The 15,762-nt window shown below is 43.2% G+C and overlaps 1 non-coding gene across 1 annotated transcript; it reads right to left on the reverse strand.

The window, feature by feature from the left end:
• Nucleotides 1-1,318: 1,318 nt before the first annotated feature.
• On the reverse strand, nucleotides 1,319-1,403 carry TRNAQ-UUG (transfer RNA glutamine (anticodon UUG)). Its single transcript is given in 2 exon segments — nucleotides 1,319-1,355; nucleotides 1,367-1,403. It is a non-coding gene; the product is annotated as a tRNA-Gln (tRNA).
• Nucleotides 1,404-15,762: the final 14,359 nt, after the last annotated feature.

Here is a 15,762-nt window from a genome sequence, read left to right on the forward strand (position 1 = left end):
ATCTCAGTGGTCTTACCCTGCCTAGATCTCAGCCTTCTGGTCTCCAGAGCTGGGGAGGATGAATTCCTTTTGTTTTAAGACATCCAGTTTGTGCTCATCTCTTCTGATGGCCTTAGGAAACTAATATATTTTTATATAGAAATGCACAAGATGAAAAGGGCCACCAAAGCGCACAGATTTTCTCATACCCCTTTCTGGACAAAATGCGGGATGAATGATTTTTCTCTCTATTCTTTTCGCTTCCCTTTTTTCTTCATTAAACTTTTAGAGCAGAAGGATGAAGAGGAAGATCCCTACCTGCTATCACTGTGCATTGGGATCGCGTGGATAGTTTATGTCCTTTCAGGTGGGAGTTTAGTTGGAAGGCAGTCGTTAAAGTGCTTATTTTCTTCATTATTTGTAGTGTTTATTTTTTTAAGTTTATTTTTGCAACAGAGAGAGACAGAGCATGAGCAGGGGAGGGGCAGAGAGAGAGAGGGAGATACAGAGTCGGAAGCCGGTTCCAGGTGCTGGGCCGTCAGCACAGAGCCCGACGTGGGGCTCCAACCCACGAACCGTGAGATCATGACCTGAGCCGAAGTTGGACACTTAAACGACTGAGCCACTCAGGCGCCCCATTTAAATGTTTAAATACACACTCCTTGCATACAAGCTCTTGGTTTAGTTCCTGTGATTTCCCCAGGGCCTAAAGCAGCCATAGAATCCTACACGGACTCACTATTGGGCACACACAGAATGAAACCACTGGTCTGGTGTCTTTCTTGCTGTATCACAATAGGCAGTTGCTAGAAACTTCCTATGAGACACGACTCTCTGGGAGAAGCATATGCTGGTCCCCTCTGTGCCCTGGTTCATTGTGGGAAGCCAGGAAAGCCTCACTTCTGTAGATTCTCAATTCTGCACCTAGGGTCCGAAGCACCCCCTCACATGTCTCAAGGGGAAGATGGAAATCGATGAGTGCTGAGGGTGTCCCCCATGGTGCTGAACTTTTTGTGTTGTGTACAAACATGCTTTGGGGATTGTCTAATGTTGGTGTGTGTGTGTGTGTCGGAAAGAAGTAGACAGAAGGAAGGAGATAATAAAGAGGAAAAATAGGGCCACCATTTTGTCTGGCAAAAGGAAAGGACAGTGTTCCAATGTCGAAGGGAGTGAAAAGGTATCAGGGACACATTTGGATTTTCATTTCTTTTTAAAAATTTTTTTTTAACGTTTATTTATTTTTGAGACAGAGTGAGACAGAGCATGAACGGGGGAGGGGCAGAGAGAGAGAGAGACACAGAATCAGAAGCAGGCTCCAGCTTCTGAGCTGTCAGCACAGAGCCCAACGTGGGGCTCGAACCCACAGACCACAAGATCATGACCTGAGCCAAAGTCATACGCTCAACCGACTGAGCCACCCAGGCGCTTGTGTCATCTGTCTATCTCTCTGTCTGTCTGTCTCTCTCTGACGTGTTTGTTTATAATGTGCTCTCACCTCCATGCACACACTGACCCTTGGGGTAGAAACAAAGCTCCATGAACCACGGGCTTGATTAATTCCAGCTTCGTTGCCCAAATCAGGGTTGGTGCCAAGTTTATACTAAATAATTATCAGTGTAATTAATAATTTCCATCGATGCATGAGCAGCCTTCCTCATTGAGATGTTCAAGGTTTTCAGACTCAAAATATACCCATTATCTTCAATGGCTTTTCCTAGAAGAGCAGGTATGAATTATTCTTTTTTGTTTTTTTTTTTAAGTAGTCTCCACACCCAACAATGGAGCCCAAGGCAGGGCTTCAACTCACGACCCTGACCGAGACCTGAGCTGAGGTCAAGAGTCAGATGCTTCAACAACTCCGCCATCCAGGCGCCCCTGAATTATCCCGAATTAGTAGTTTCTCAGCTAACAGAAAGATCAGAGAACCTGTGATTTTTGTGTGCCGATGCTCTGAGCCGCGTGTCTGATTCAGGATGGGGTGGAATCAGAGTTGCTTGGCTCCTTTTGTTATCAACCACCCACATCAAACACAGAACGATGTTTCTATTACCTGAGGGTATGTATTAGCACGTGGAGCCTAATATGAAGAAAGGATGTTGGAAAAATTACCACTCCTCTGGCTGCTGGTTTTTGTTTTTTGTGTTGTTTTTTTTTCCACCCGGAAGACTTGTTTCCAGTTTTGACAAATTTCTCCCAAGTTACTTTCATCTTTTGGTAGTGAAGGCAAAGCATTGTCACATTAGGCCTGTGTTGACTTGATTTAAGAGTCCGAGTGTTTGTTCTGGCTGAAGGCATTATTGATGTGTCTGAGAACGTATCGCAAAACAAATTAAAGTAATTACATGGAAGTAAAAATCCATTTAATGGCAAAAACAAAATTATTAAATGGCTAGACAGTAATCAAGTGGTGCATCTTAATTAAATAAAGTGGAATTTTTACTGCATTTCGGAGGGGCTTGCTTTCCGTCAGGGACTTCTCTGGTGTGGGTCATGTTGCTCTTGAGTTCGGGGCCCAGGCTCTGGGTTTCTGGGATGACCCATTCAGGACAGAAATTTCCACATGGAGCTTTGGAGGAGGGGATGAGTGAGGATTCCTCGGGAAGCTGTTCTACACCCGAAGGACGCCCTGGAGACCTGAGTGCCGTGAGAGGGAGGGCAGGTGAGTAGATCAGAGCACCCCCTTCCCTGACTAGACAGACCAAGCGTCCTTCCTTGGGAATGTGGGGAATCTCTCCCAGCCTCAGATTCCTCCTGCCTAACATCAGGAGCCTTAGACAAGATAATACACATAAAGGTCTAGCTCTGAGTGTGGTACATGGTGAACATTTAATAAACAGCAAACATACCTGGGGTGGCTATCTTTTGAGCCTGTGTCCAGGTACGCGGAACAACAGGGGCCCCAAGGATGTCCACCTCCTAACCTCCAGCTCCTGTGACGCTGTTACCTTAGGGCTCTCTTGTCCCAGCTCGTGTGTTTTCACCACTGTACGGACTCACCTGCTTTTCTCCATCATACCTAGATTCTAAAAAATCAAAGCGAGCCATCCAGTGGGCTGTGACAAAATAATAGTACATTCAAGGCCAACGGAGTGTTGATGATGTGTCTGTCACTGGTGTGTAGCCTGTAGTTCATGTTTTCGTCACAAGACGCTTGTGGGCCCAGGGTGTATCCCCATTTTACGGATTGAGAAACAGAGGCACCGGTGGGTTAAACAATGAGGATGCTCAGGCAGCCACTGGCCAGGCCAGAATTTGACCCCATAAAGCTCCATTCCAGAACCAGAGTCCTAACTATTCCATCCAACCCCCTCGAAACCCCAAAATGAAGTGACACTGTGACATTGATGTCGGTCACCTCCATGGGATATTGATTGATGGATTGATTCATAGTTTCCTATTGCTGGCTGGCTGGCCTTTCGGGCTCCAAGAAGGATTCCTGAATGCAGATTTCTGGGTCTAGTGCCCCTGAGTGGGACTCAAGGGCCAACTCTGAAGATTCTTCATGTGATTGCACGAAGCTGTGTCATCAAGGATAAACACATCGATTGTTTCCATCGTCAGACAGATAAGAGATGTTTACATACATGGAGGCATTTACCATGCCTCCCAGTGAAGGAGAACTTTCTGTCACGCTCAGAGACCGAGAAGTGTGCCAAAGCCCAGACCTAATTCTCTTTCCTCCCATGAGATGACAAACAATCCAGACTGTCTTATGGATGTTGCAATATTTTATTGTCTTTCAAGACTGTCACGCATGATATTGACATGCATGATTAGTATTATTTAACGTGTGTGTGAGCCTTATACTGTCTTCCAGATGATTGTGTTAATAGCTTCATCATCTACGCCTTCACTGCAACTCTGTTCGCTGGGGATTACATTTTTCCAGTTCACAGATGAGGAAAGTTTAAATAACCTAAGCAGGGAATGCAAAATGGCAAACCGATTAAGCCCCCAAGTAGGGCTCAAAATTATGTGACACGTGACCCCATTCCTCAATTATTATGCCATAAAACGTGTCATGATTCGCAGATTTCATTTTGTAAAAGAAAAATTCAGGATTAACGCTAAAGAAAAGAATATGTCATTTTAAAATCTACCCAGCAGGGGCGCCTGGGTGGCTCAGTCGGTTAAAGCTCCAACTCTTGATTTCAGCCCAGGTCATGGTCTCACGATTCATGGGTTTGCGCCCCACATTAGGGTCTGTGCTGAGAGCTCAGAGCTTCGGGTTTTGTGTCTCCCTCTCTCTGCCCCTCCCCCGCTCACGCTCGCTCTCTCTCTCTGTCTCTCTCAAAAAGAAATAAACATGAAAGAAATTGAAAAAAAAATGACAAAAAGAGAAAATCTACCCAGCAAGCGAGTATGGGGATAATCATTTCAAACAGAATTAGTTTTTCACCCTTACATGTCATGTAACATTTTTACTTTATTTATTTTTTTTTCTTTTGGCTGCTTTTGTGGTGAAGGCCGCATTTTTATTGTCTTGTTATTTTGATGCACGATTCAACAAAGAGAAGGAAATAGGTGAACATTTGCTAAGCATTCGTGTTCTTTTATTTACATCTAGTAAAATGCAGCAGGGAAGCCTCGGGCCCTTTCAAAAAGGAAATTACCTTTGTTGGTGTTGTTTTTCTTTTTCTTTCTTTCTTTCTTTCTTTCTTTCTTTCTTTCTTTCTTTCTTTCATTTTTCTTTCTTTTTCTTTTTTTTTCTTTTCTTTTTTTGGCTGTTCCATCCACTGCCTGTTGCAAATCGTTATCTTAGCACCGTTTTACTGGAGTGGTTTTGAGGCAACGATCTCGATGGATTTTTCTGCACAGAATACCTTTTTGCACAGTACTTAATCTAATTAATTTTTGTGTTCCTTTTAAAGAAAGTATCAGACCGTGCTGATAAAGTCTCTTTCTGCCAAACGTGACCGAAACCAGACTTAAATCAGCTTAAACAAGAGTGTAAGCTGTGTGACTTCAGCTGGTTTAGGTTTGGCCGGGACATGTCTGCCTAGAACGACTTAAACAGAGTTACCGGTGCTCTGGTTCCCTCCCCATCTATTGGTTCCCTGTCCTTGGCAGAAGGATTTCACTGGGCATGCAGACTTCCTCCTTGCTGTGGAAAAGACGACCACGTAGGGTCCTTGGGCAAGTTGCCAATGGCAGGAAAATAATAAAGCATCTTCCTTTTTTTCCCCTCTCCCAATCATGCTTGGAAGGATCTTGATCGTAATTTGATCTAGCACACGTGTTCTCCGTGGTGTTATCTCTGAACCAGAGGCAACAGAGATGTCTTTGGGAATGTATTTGACATGGAGATTCTTGGGGCCTGCCCTCAACCTATAGAATCAGAATCTGTGGACGTGGGAGCCGCCAATCTGTGTTGTGACAAGTCCTCCAGGTGACCGTGATGGTGCTTCGTTTTGCCAATGTGGCTCTGGTGTCTCCCTGGAGCATTCCGAGACAAAGTGAGGGATTTCATCAAGGCTGGGACCCTGGCTCATTGGAGGAGGTAGAAAGGGGAGGTTGACTGTCAGCCCAAGATTACATGGGGAAGGCTTAGCTCCCGAAGGGTAATGGGAATTCAAGATGGCGGAAGACAACAGCATGGGTCGCACTGCTCATGCATATCTCCTCACTTTGTGCAACTCCAAGTTCAGAATCTGTGGGGTTGAGTGATTCTTCCAGATGTCCAGGCAACCCATGGCCGAGGAACGTTTATTCAGCCTCCACACACCCAAGGTCTTCTAGCAAAAGGAAAACATCGCTACTTTAGTATGAAGAAATATTTGGGAAAGGAGGCTAGGGAGCCCATGTATGGAGACCCAGCTTAGGGGGTGCGTTCTCTAAGGAAGACCCGCACAGCTTCCTTCCCCATGTGCAAGTGTACTTGTTCTCCCCCAGGGAGGATCTCCCATGTTTAGTATATTCCACGGCTACATCTCAGGTGCAGTAGGGTTTCCCTTTTTGGAACTGTAGAGATTTACCAGTGGGCCTCCATTGGTATGGTTTGGGGCATCTGAAGGTTGGTTATATCGGGTTACATTATGGCCTGAAGGGTGGCCTCCACAAATACATACCTTGAAATTCTAACTCCCCGTGACTCAGAATGTATTTGGATACAGTCTCTAAGACATAATTAAGGGCATATAAGGTCAGTAGGATGTGCCTTAGTCCAATAGGGCCTGTGACCTTGTAAGAACAGGAGGTGAGGGGGCACCTGGGTGGCTCGGCCGGCTAAGCGTCCGACTTCTGCTCAGGTCATGATCTAGCAGTTCATGAGTTCAAGCCCTGCGTCGGGCTCTGTGCTGACAGCCCAGAGCCCCGAGCCCGCTTCGGACTCTGTGTCTCCCTCTCTCTCTGCCCCTCCCCACCTCTCAAAATAAATAAGTCAACATTAAAAAAAGAAAGAAAAGGAGATGAGGACATAGAGAGCATGCCATGTGTGGCCACAGGAAGGAGGCAGTGTCCAAAAGCCGTGAAAACAGGCCAACAAAAGAAATATAATAACTATTTTAAAAAATGCCTAGACTTTAAAAAAAATCAAAATGTGACATATGTTCTAATTAGTGCTTTAATAAGACCAAAGTGGTCATGAACATAAACCATAAAGATACCTGCCAAGTGTCCTGAATCTTCTAATTTTCTACTCAAAAGTGTGAGTTGACTAATGTTGCCATAACAGAGTACCACAAATTGAGTGCCTTAAATAACATAAATTTATCGCCTAACAGTTCTGACAGTCATTAATTCTGAGATTAAGGTGTTGACGGTGCTGGGTTCTCCTGAGGGCTCCGGGGAGGAATCCGTCCGATGCCTCTCTCCATATATGTGTTAACACTTTTGTCTTCCGGACAATTTTGCGCAATAAGACGTGTGCGCAATGAGTCATTCGACGAGAATGTAGGCATCTAACTCCGGTGGGGAGAATGCATCATAATGATAACATTTGGCGAAAGGGGGATTTGTGTCGGGTTTAAAAAAAAAAAAAAAGAAAGAAAGAAACTTGGACACATCACTTGAGAAACACTCAGCTTTGTTCTGCGTTCTTGCATTTTAATTCCGTTGCTAATTAAATGAGACATTACGGTTTTCTATTCGTGTCACCGTGAAGCAATTTTTAAGCTACGGATGCATCTGGTCCGTGAATGCGCTTTTAAAGATGGAAATGAAGACACATGGGCAATTTCGCATAAAAGTTCTTATCCTGCTGGTGGTGGACTTGGTGATGTATGTCAGACAATCTGTGGCTCGCTTATCTCACGTGCACAGGGAACGGGAAAAGCCAACCTTTTTAGGTGAACGCGCAATTACAACCGTGTGGAGTGAAGCGTGTGTGTTTGGGTAACTTACAGTATTTTTCACGTTTCCTCACGGTCCACAGGCATGAGTAGCTTTCTCCTTCTACACGGGCATTTCGGGGATTCTTGATAATGTCTCATTGCTCGATGGCGGGCTGCTGGGCAGAAGATAAGGTGTAACGAAAAGGAGACGGACTTTGCGTGTAGGTAAGAGCCCAGTCCTCAACCGCTCAGCTTTGACACTTGGGCGAAATATTTAATTGTAGGCTTTGAAATGAGTGAGGATAGAAGCAAAGAAGGGTGGGTTGTGTTAATGGGATTTTCCCCCTCTTTACTGAAGTATAATTAACACACTGTGTTATATTAGTTTCGAGTGTAGACACACAGATCAGTGCAGGGGAACAGACAGCCCAGAAGGAAAGCCACACGTACATGATCAATTAATCTACAACAAAGGAATAGGCCGGAATATGCGACATCTTGATGTGATCTTAAGATGCTACCTGATTAAAACGAGCTCTACAAAGAGATGATTCCAGTGGCCTCAGGCCACCCCGTGTCCCCATCTTCTCTGACAACACAGGGTCCGCGTGGATCGCCTCGTGGATAGGTCTCTCCATGAAGGATCCCCTGTTGCCGTGACAGCAAGAATTATCCCTCTCACCTTGAGCAAGACGGCATCACAGGAGAGAGACCCACCTGTAGGGTGGATCTGACAAGACCTGAAACTTGTCACTTTCCAAGGGAACACCAAATGTAAATACAATTTCAATTCTGCCAGGTGGAAACGTTGGTTGGTTTTCTTTGACGTATTTTTGCTTTACGCTTTTCTCATGCCATGGGCGCTTACGGAGCACCTAGCCTGAGTGGGGGAAAAGGTATTAATGATTTTACCTCCAGGAAATCAAAACATACAAGAATATGTATAGCATGTTCTTGCACAGAATTGGATATTAACTGCGTAATACACTGTCTTAAATCCATGTGGAATGAGATGGGGTTCCAAAGACAAACACACTTGCTAAAAATAAATCAAGCACTTAATTTCAGTTAAACTATTATTATAAAGAGTTACTTATATATATGTATATATAACTTATGTATATATATATATATATATATATATATATATATATATACATATATATATATTTCCCCCTATAACATGTTGTTTATGCAGAATTAAGCCCATTAAATCCTAGAAATAATTCTGCTGTGGCTTCAAGCCGGATTGTTACATTTATCTGGGTGTTTGTTTATTAAGAACGATTCGTCTTCATGGCTTGTGAGTGTTAAGGAAAGGTCCCCGGAGCTCACAGTGCATATAAATGATGCGCTGACTTCGATGAAATGCATCCTGTTCTTGTGTGTTCAGGGGGAGGAAGGAGACCCCAGAGCCCACGTTGGAGTGTGAGTCCGCTGCATTGATATTTAAGCCGCGGCCCAAGGCGGTCCAACATCTGTCCCCCTCTCCCCTCACACCTGCGTTGAACTTGCCTTGTCATTGTCTTAATTATAATTCCTTCCAGCAGGTGGGTCTCCAGATGGGACATTATTCCGGACGATGGGTGTTTTTTTCTCAGGACCATTGGTTACACAGCCACTCTGTCTCCATCAACAGGAGAATATTTAAATAAGTCCCGGGGGCACCTGGGTGGCTCTGTGGGTTAAGTGTCCAGCTTCGGCTCAGGTCAGGATCTCACAGTTCATGAGTTCGAGCCCTGCATCGGGCTCTTTGCTGACAGCTGGGAGCCTGGAGCCTGCTTTGGATTTTGTGTCTCCCTCTCTCTCTGCCCCTCCCCTGCTCTCATTTTGTTTCTCTGTCTCTCAAAAATAAATAAACATTAAAAAATTAAATCAGTTACAGAAGCACAGGAATGCAGACTACCACAAAAGTTAATAAAGAGGATCACGGAGAAGACATCTTCCTTTCGGGATGTGTCGGCCTGGGATAAGAGTAACCCTCTGTCCTCAAAACGTGTGTGTGTGACCTTGGCTGCAGAAGTGTCCTGGATGGTCTGGTTACTTCATCCTGGAGTCTGCTGGGACGCCACACATCCTGTGATTTTTTTTTCTGCCCAAGAGTTTCCCCAATACAGCTGTCACAGGGCTCATCCCCCTTTGCAAGGCTCTTGGGAGACTCGGACCGACACAACACAAGGGGGTGAAGCACTCTTGTCATGCACATCACCTTTCTTTCTTTCTTTCTTTCTTTCTTTCTTTCTTTCTTTCTTTCTTCCTACCATATACGGATGTCTCACTAAATAGGAGCTTAAATAATGAAAATATAAAATAAAAATATATATTTTTAAAATTTTTTTAATGTTTATTTATTTTTAAGAGAGAGAGAGTGTGAGCAGGGGAGGGGCAGAGAGGGCAGGAGACACAGAATCCGAAGCAGCTCCAGGCTCTGAGCTGTCAGCACAGAGCCCTACGTGGGGCTCAGACTCATGAACCGTAAGATCATGACCTGAGCCAGAGTCGGACGCTTAACCCACAGAGGCACCCAGGAGCCCCCCCAAAATAAAAATACTATATATCCCTGAATGTCGCCATAGAACTATGATCTCAACCAATCTATCTATACAAGAAACATGTACTTGAAAAATATTGTGTAACTCTGCTAAAATAGCAACAAAATATTCCTTGTGTTTTTTTTCATGTTCTGCATTGTGAAATGTTAACAGCTTGCTCTCAAATGAAACAATGTAATTTTTCACTTTAAGTAAACTTGTAGGGAATCTTTGCTTCTGTGTGTGTATGTGTGTGTGTGTGTGCGTGTGCGTATGTTGACTATTGCCGTTTCTGCATTTAATTTATTTACTTGCGTGCACCATTTAATTTACTGAACATTTTTAGCGAGATGTAACTGCTATAGAGCCTTGTGTAAGTTTAAGGGGTATAACGTGTTGCATGGATAGACTTAAATGTTGCAATATGATTTCCACCACAGTGTTAGATGAACCCTTGGTCAGGTCACAGTATTGCCATTTCTTTTTTGTGGGGGTAAAAATTAAGATGAGGTTTCTTAGCAACTTTGAAGCATGTAATACAGTGCTGGTCACGATGCTCACAATGTTGTGCGTTAGATCTCCAGAAATTACTCATTTTCTGACTGCAACTCTGTAACCTTTGGGCCTTGTGGCCCCATGTCCCCCACATCCCAGCTACTGGTAAAGAGTATTCATTTAAAAATTTTTTATTGCGATCAAATACATGCAAAAGTTGCCATTTTAACTATTTTAAAGGGCACGATTCAGGTCCGTTTAGTACACCCACAATGTGGTGCAACCCCCACAATTTTCTAGTTCCAGGACGTTTTCATCACCCTAAATGAGACCCCATCCCCATGGCACCCCTTCCCCACCCCTCCGCGAACACCTGACACCCTCCAGTCAGACATTGTGTATAAATGGAATCGGAGACTATTGACGTCATGAACTTTGAGTGATGTTTTCAGGCCTCATGGATAAATGCGTTTTAGGTTAATAAAAGCCAAATCAAAACAGAAATTAAAAAGGGGCTTTTGGGTGGCTCAGTCGGTTGAACGTCCAACTCTTGATTTTGGGTCCGGTCATGATCCCAGACACGTGGGATGGAACCCCCCTCGGTCTCCATGTTGACCATGGAGTTTGGTTGGGATTCTCTCCCTCTCTCTCTCTGCCCCTTCTCTGCCCTCTCTCTCTCTCTTTCATAGTTTCATACTGACTCACATCCTGTTCTACGTATCTTCTGTGTTAATAATTTCGTAGTCAGCCTGTGTAAGCTCACGTGTTTGCTGGGCAGTCATCTGCGTGTCGTAACAGTTGAAGTCATTGAGAAGTTATGGTGGAAATGTGCACCATCAGATTTCAAGCAAAGCTGGGGGTGGGGGAGCCTGTCTTACTGTCATCGGGACTTAGATGGTTCACATTTTTTTTTTAGTGCACAATTTTAATTTTGTTTTGCTAAGCCAGACTTTCTCAGCCTCGGCACTGTTGAGAGGTAGGGGTGAGTGATTCTTTGACGTGGGGCCGTCCAGTGCCTCTGGGATGTTTGTTACAAGCATCCTTGATCTCTGTCCACTAGATCCCAGTGGCATTCTACAGTGTCGACCCCAGATACTCAAACATGTTTCCAGGGGTTTTCTATCGTCTCCTGCAGGGAAAATAAGAGTGGTAAAACAACACTTAACTGAGAGCCATTGACCTAAATCATGACACTGGGGTATGGGCAAAAGTAAATTTCACAGTATTATTTAAAAAAAAAAGCAGAATGAAAAAATTCTCCAAGAATTAAAAAGAAAATCAATTCTAGCACAAAATATAAACATATTTATCTTGGCTGATCTTCTGACCTCCATCCCAAACTTTTGGTTTTTATTAAAATGATATTAAGCATGGGGCGCCTGGGTGGCTCAGTCTGTTAAAAATCTGACATTGCTCAGGTCAGGATCTCACGGTGTGTGAGTTTGAGCCCCACATCAGGCTCTGTGCTGACAGCTCAGAGCCTGGAGCCTGCTTCCGATTCTGTGTCTCCGTCCCTCTCTGCCCCTCCCCTGCTCACACTCTGTCTCTGTCTCAAAATAAAATAAAAACATAAAAAGTATCTTAAAAAATGGAATTAAGCATAATGATGACCCTGGAGATTCTATGTAAGAAACTATTTATTATCCATAAGAGATTTTCGAGGTCCAAAAATGCTAAACAATGTGCTCCAAGGCATAGTCCTGGTTGTGAGTCAGGATTATTTCTCAGGCTGACTTCAAGTTTTACAAAGGCCTGATATGCTGTATCACAGTCAGGAGGACATTTGCAGAAAAACAAAAACAAAAACAAAAACGGTCCACAAGAAAGATTGAGACAAGCTATGGAATCAATGCAGTTGAAATGCAAAATGGCTTTTATATCTTTTAATTTTTTTAAACAAAGTGTTACTTTATTTATTTTTTAACGTTGATTTATTTTTGACAGAAAGAGACAGAGAGAGAGAGACAGCAGGGGAGGGGGGTGGGCAGAGAGAGAGGGAGACACAGAATCGGAAGCAGGCTCCAGGCTCTGAGCCATCAGCAAAGAGCCCAACGCAGGGCTCAAACTCACAGACCGCGAGATGGTGACCTGAGCTGAAGTCGGACGCTCAACCGACTGAGCCCTCCGGGCGCCCCAGGGTCTTGTATCTTTAGTAGATGGTGAGTCAGTGTTCCAACTGACCTGTTTGTCTCTATTAGCTAGAGAGAGTTTCATCTTTTGACTCCTTGGAAAATTTGAAACTTTTTCATTGTGCATGCTGTATAGTTTTGTGGTTGTTGTTTAATTTTCTTGTAATATATGAGCTTTGAAAAGTAAAATAAAATAAAATAAAACAATAAAACAAAACTGTTGAATAGAAACGTGACAGTTCAGAGGGTTTAGTATGTACATGAAACGTCTCAATGTCAAGAGTAAATACAGCAAACGCTGGGAACTTCAGTAGATTATGAAAAGATATTCGTACATCTGTCTTAGGAGACAAACACTTTCAAGTAGAAAATCACGTTGATTGAACGTCTTGTTTATCTGCAGATAGTCGCAGAGGCACAATTTTCCTCTGTGATAACAAGAGACTGGCAGATTTTGCTTTTTTTTTTTTTCTTGATGACTTTAAATATTGCTTTTTGTAAAAGCAGGCACTTTGGCCGCAGCTGAAGTGACAAAGGTGTTCAGACAGAGCTCAAATGCTGAGTTGCAAAGCTGAAAGGGATCATGTAATGTTCACTTAAAAATGTGATCTCACCTGCCCCAGAGGAGCCCCTCAGGGGATTTGTGGCTGACTTTGGTGCCTGCATAAAATCCTGATTACTAACGGTTTCTAGCTCACATAAGAACTATTGCAGGGGCATCTGGGTGGCTCAGTCGGTTGAGAGTCCGACTTCGGCTCAGGTCATGATCTCACGGTGTGTGAGTTCGAGCCCCGCATCAGGCTCTGTGCTGATGGCTCAGAGCCTGGAGCCTGCTTCGGATTCTTTGACTCCCTCTTTCTCTGCCTCTCCCTCGCTTACACTCTGTCTCTCTCTGTCTCAGAAATAAATAAATATAAAAAAAATAAAAAAAAAAGAACTATTGCAGCTAGAGAAGATCCCGTAGAATGGGTATCTGTGGATACATCAAGTCGTGTCTCCTTTCTCAGTTGGGTCTGTCTGGGTGGTCTCCTAAGGCCGCATGGTTTTCAATGTCACGTTCAGCTGACGACCCTCACGTTTACAGCAAAACTCCGCCCGCGTCTCTGAGCTGTCGCAGAATCCATCCCTCCACCTGACTTTGCCACCAGCGTCCTGCATAAACCACCTTCAGGATGGACCTCAGGGTCTTCATTTACCACTGCTGCATGCTTCACATAAACTTCCTTGTAGCTATTTGAGGATCTACGGATGTTCCCCTGTGGTACGCTTCATTTCTATTTCATTAATTTTTCTTCTGATGGTTGCTGTTTTCCTATTTGGGGATTCCTCTACTGTTCTTTTACTAATTTCTATAGTTGAACTTTTAATTTTTTTTTTTTTTAAAACTATCGATGTCTACACATTTATATACGTTTTGGGAGATCTAACTACCATCTCTCTATTTACCTATTTTCCATATCTATCTATCTATCCATCCATCTGTCCATTCATCATCCATGCACCCATCACCTATCCATCCATCCATTTACCCATTCATCCATCCATCTATCATCTATCCATCCATCCATCCATCACCTATCCAACCATCCATCTATCCATCATCTGTTACCTATGTATCTATTCATCCATCTATCATCTATCTGTCTATACATCCATCCATCCCTCCATCTACCCATCATCTATTATCTATCTACCCATTCATCCATCTATCATCTATCCATCCATCCACCCATCAGCCATCCATCTATTTATGCATCCATCAGCTATCCAACCATCCATCTATCCATCATCTATTATCCATCCATCCATCCATCTTCTATTATCTATCTATCTATCTATCCAGCCATCATCTATTATCTATCTACCCATTCATCCATCCGTCATCTATCCATCCATCCACCCATCAGCCATTCATCCATCCATCTATCCATCCATCCATCCATCTTCTATTATCTGTCTATCTATCTATCTATCTATCTATCCACCCATCATCTATTATCTATCTATCTACCCATTCATCCATCCATCATCTATCCATCCATCCACCCATCAGCCATTCATCCATCCATCTATCCATCCATCCATCCATCCATCCATCCATCTTCTATTATCTATCTATCTATCTATCCACCCATCCATCCACCCATCATCCATCTGTACATCTATCCAGCACCTATCCATCCATCCATCATCTATTATCTATCTATCTATCTATCTATCTATCTATTTCTTCATCCATCATCTACCTATCCATCCATCCATCTATCCACACATCATCTATTATCTATCTACCCATTCATCCATCCATCCATCCACCCATCAGCCATCCATCTGTCTATCCATCCATCCATCCATCCATCCATCTTCTATTATATATCTGTATATCTATCCATCTATCTATTCATCCTTCTATCATGTATTTCTATATCCATCCATCCATTCATACAACCGCCCATCCATGTATTACATCTATACGTCTCTCTCTATCTCAATCTATATCTATCCCAAAACTCCTCTATTACCAGAGCTTCTTCAATATGTAAATATGTGGTAATTAAACCTCTGTTTGGTTAAGCAGATAGCCAAAAGCTAGCCAGAAATTCCTCATCCCGATTGGTAGACACCTTTTCAGTGTGATTGATCTTCTCCTCCTTCCTCTGACAGGTGGATTTTACTTCTTCATCACCTTGAATCTGATATTGTCCTGTGACTTCCTCTGTCCAAAGGACAGTGAGCTGCACAGCCAGGTGGGAGGCTTGGTCAGACCCCTTGGAGCTGCCTCTCTTGCCTGCTTGGGGTCTGAGACCAGTTGCGAAGGATCCCGCACTGACCTCATCTGGTCCCCATGGTCCTGGCAAATGGGCTCCTGAGGAACCCAAGATGGGAGCAGCGGAAGAACCAGTGAGTTGAAACTAACCCAAATTGCTGACCACCAGCATAATGAGCAAATAAAACCATTACTGTTCTAAATAACTTCATTTTGTGAGCAGATATGGACCACCGATTTCCTTTGTAAACTAGGAATTAATTAGGGTTGCATATTTTATTATTCCGAATTCACATTTTTATGTTACAATTCTTGTATTCCAAATATACAATCTGTTTTTTAAAAAACTGTCTTTTTTATTTTCTTGCTGTCGTCTCTCTTAGTTGCTGTGATCAGAGAGGGAATTTGTATGCTCTTGATTATTTTAAATGCATTGAGATTTCTCTTATATTCTGGTATATGGCTGAGTTTTATGAATATATTCAAAGGAATTATTTAGTGTCTGTTGAATTTCCAAGTACTCTAGATTCACTCTGTTTTGTTTTGATGGACATTTTAAAAATGCATACTCAGGATTTACAAGAACAATT

The sequence above is a fragment of the Acinonyx jubatus genome, chromosome X, assembly GCF_027475565.1.
Source record: "Acinonyx jubatus isolate Ajub_Pintada_27869175 chromosome X, VMU_Ajub_asm_v1.0, whole genome shotgun sequence".
Taxonomy (NCBI): Eukaryota; Metazoa; Chordata; class Mammalia; order Carnivora; family Felidae; genus Acinonyx; species Acinonyx jubatus.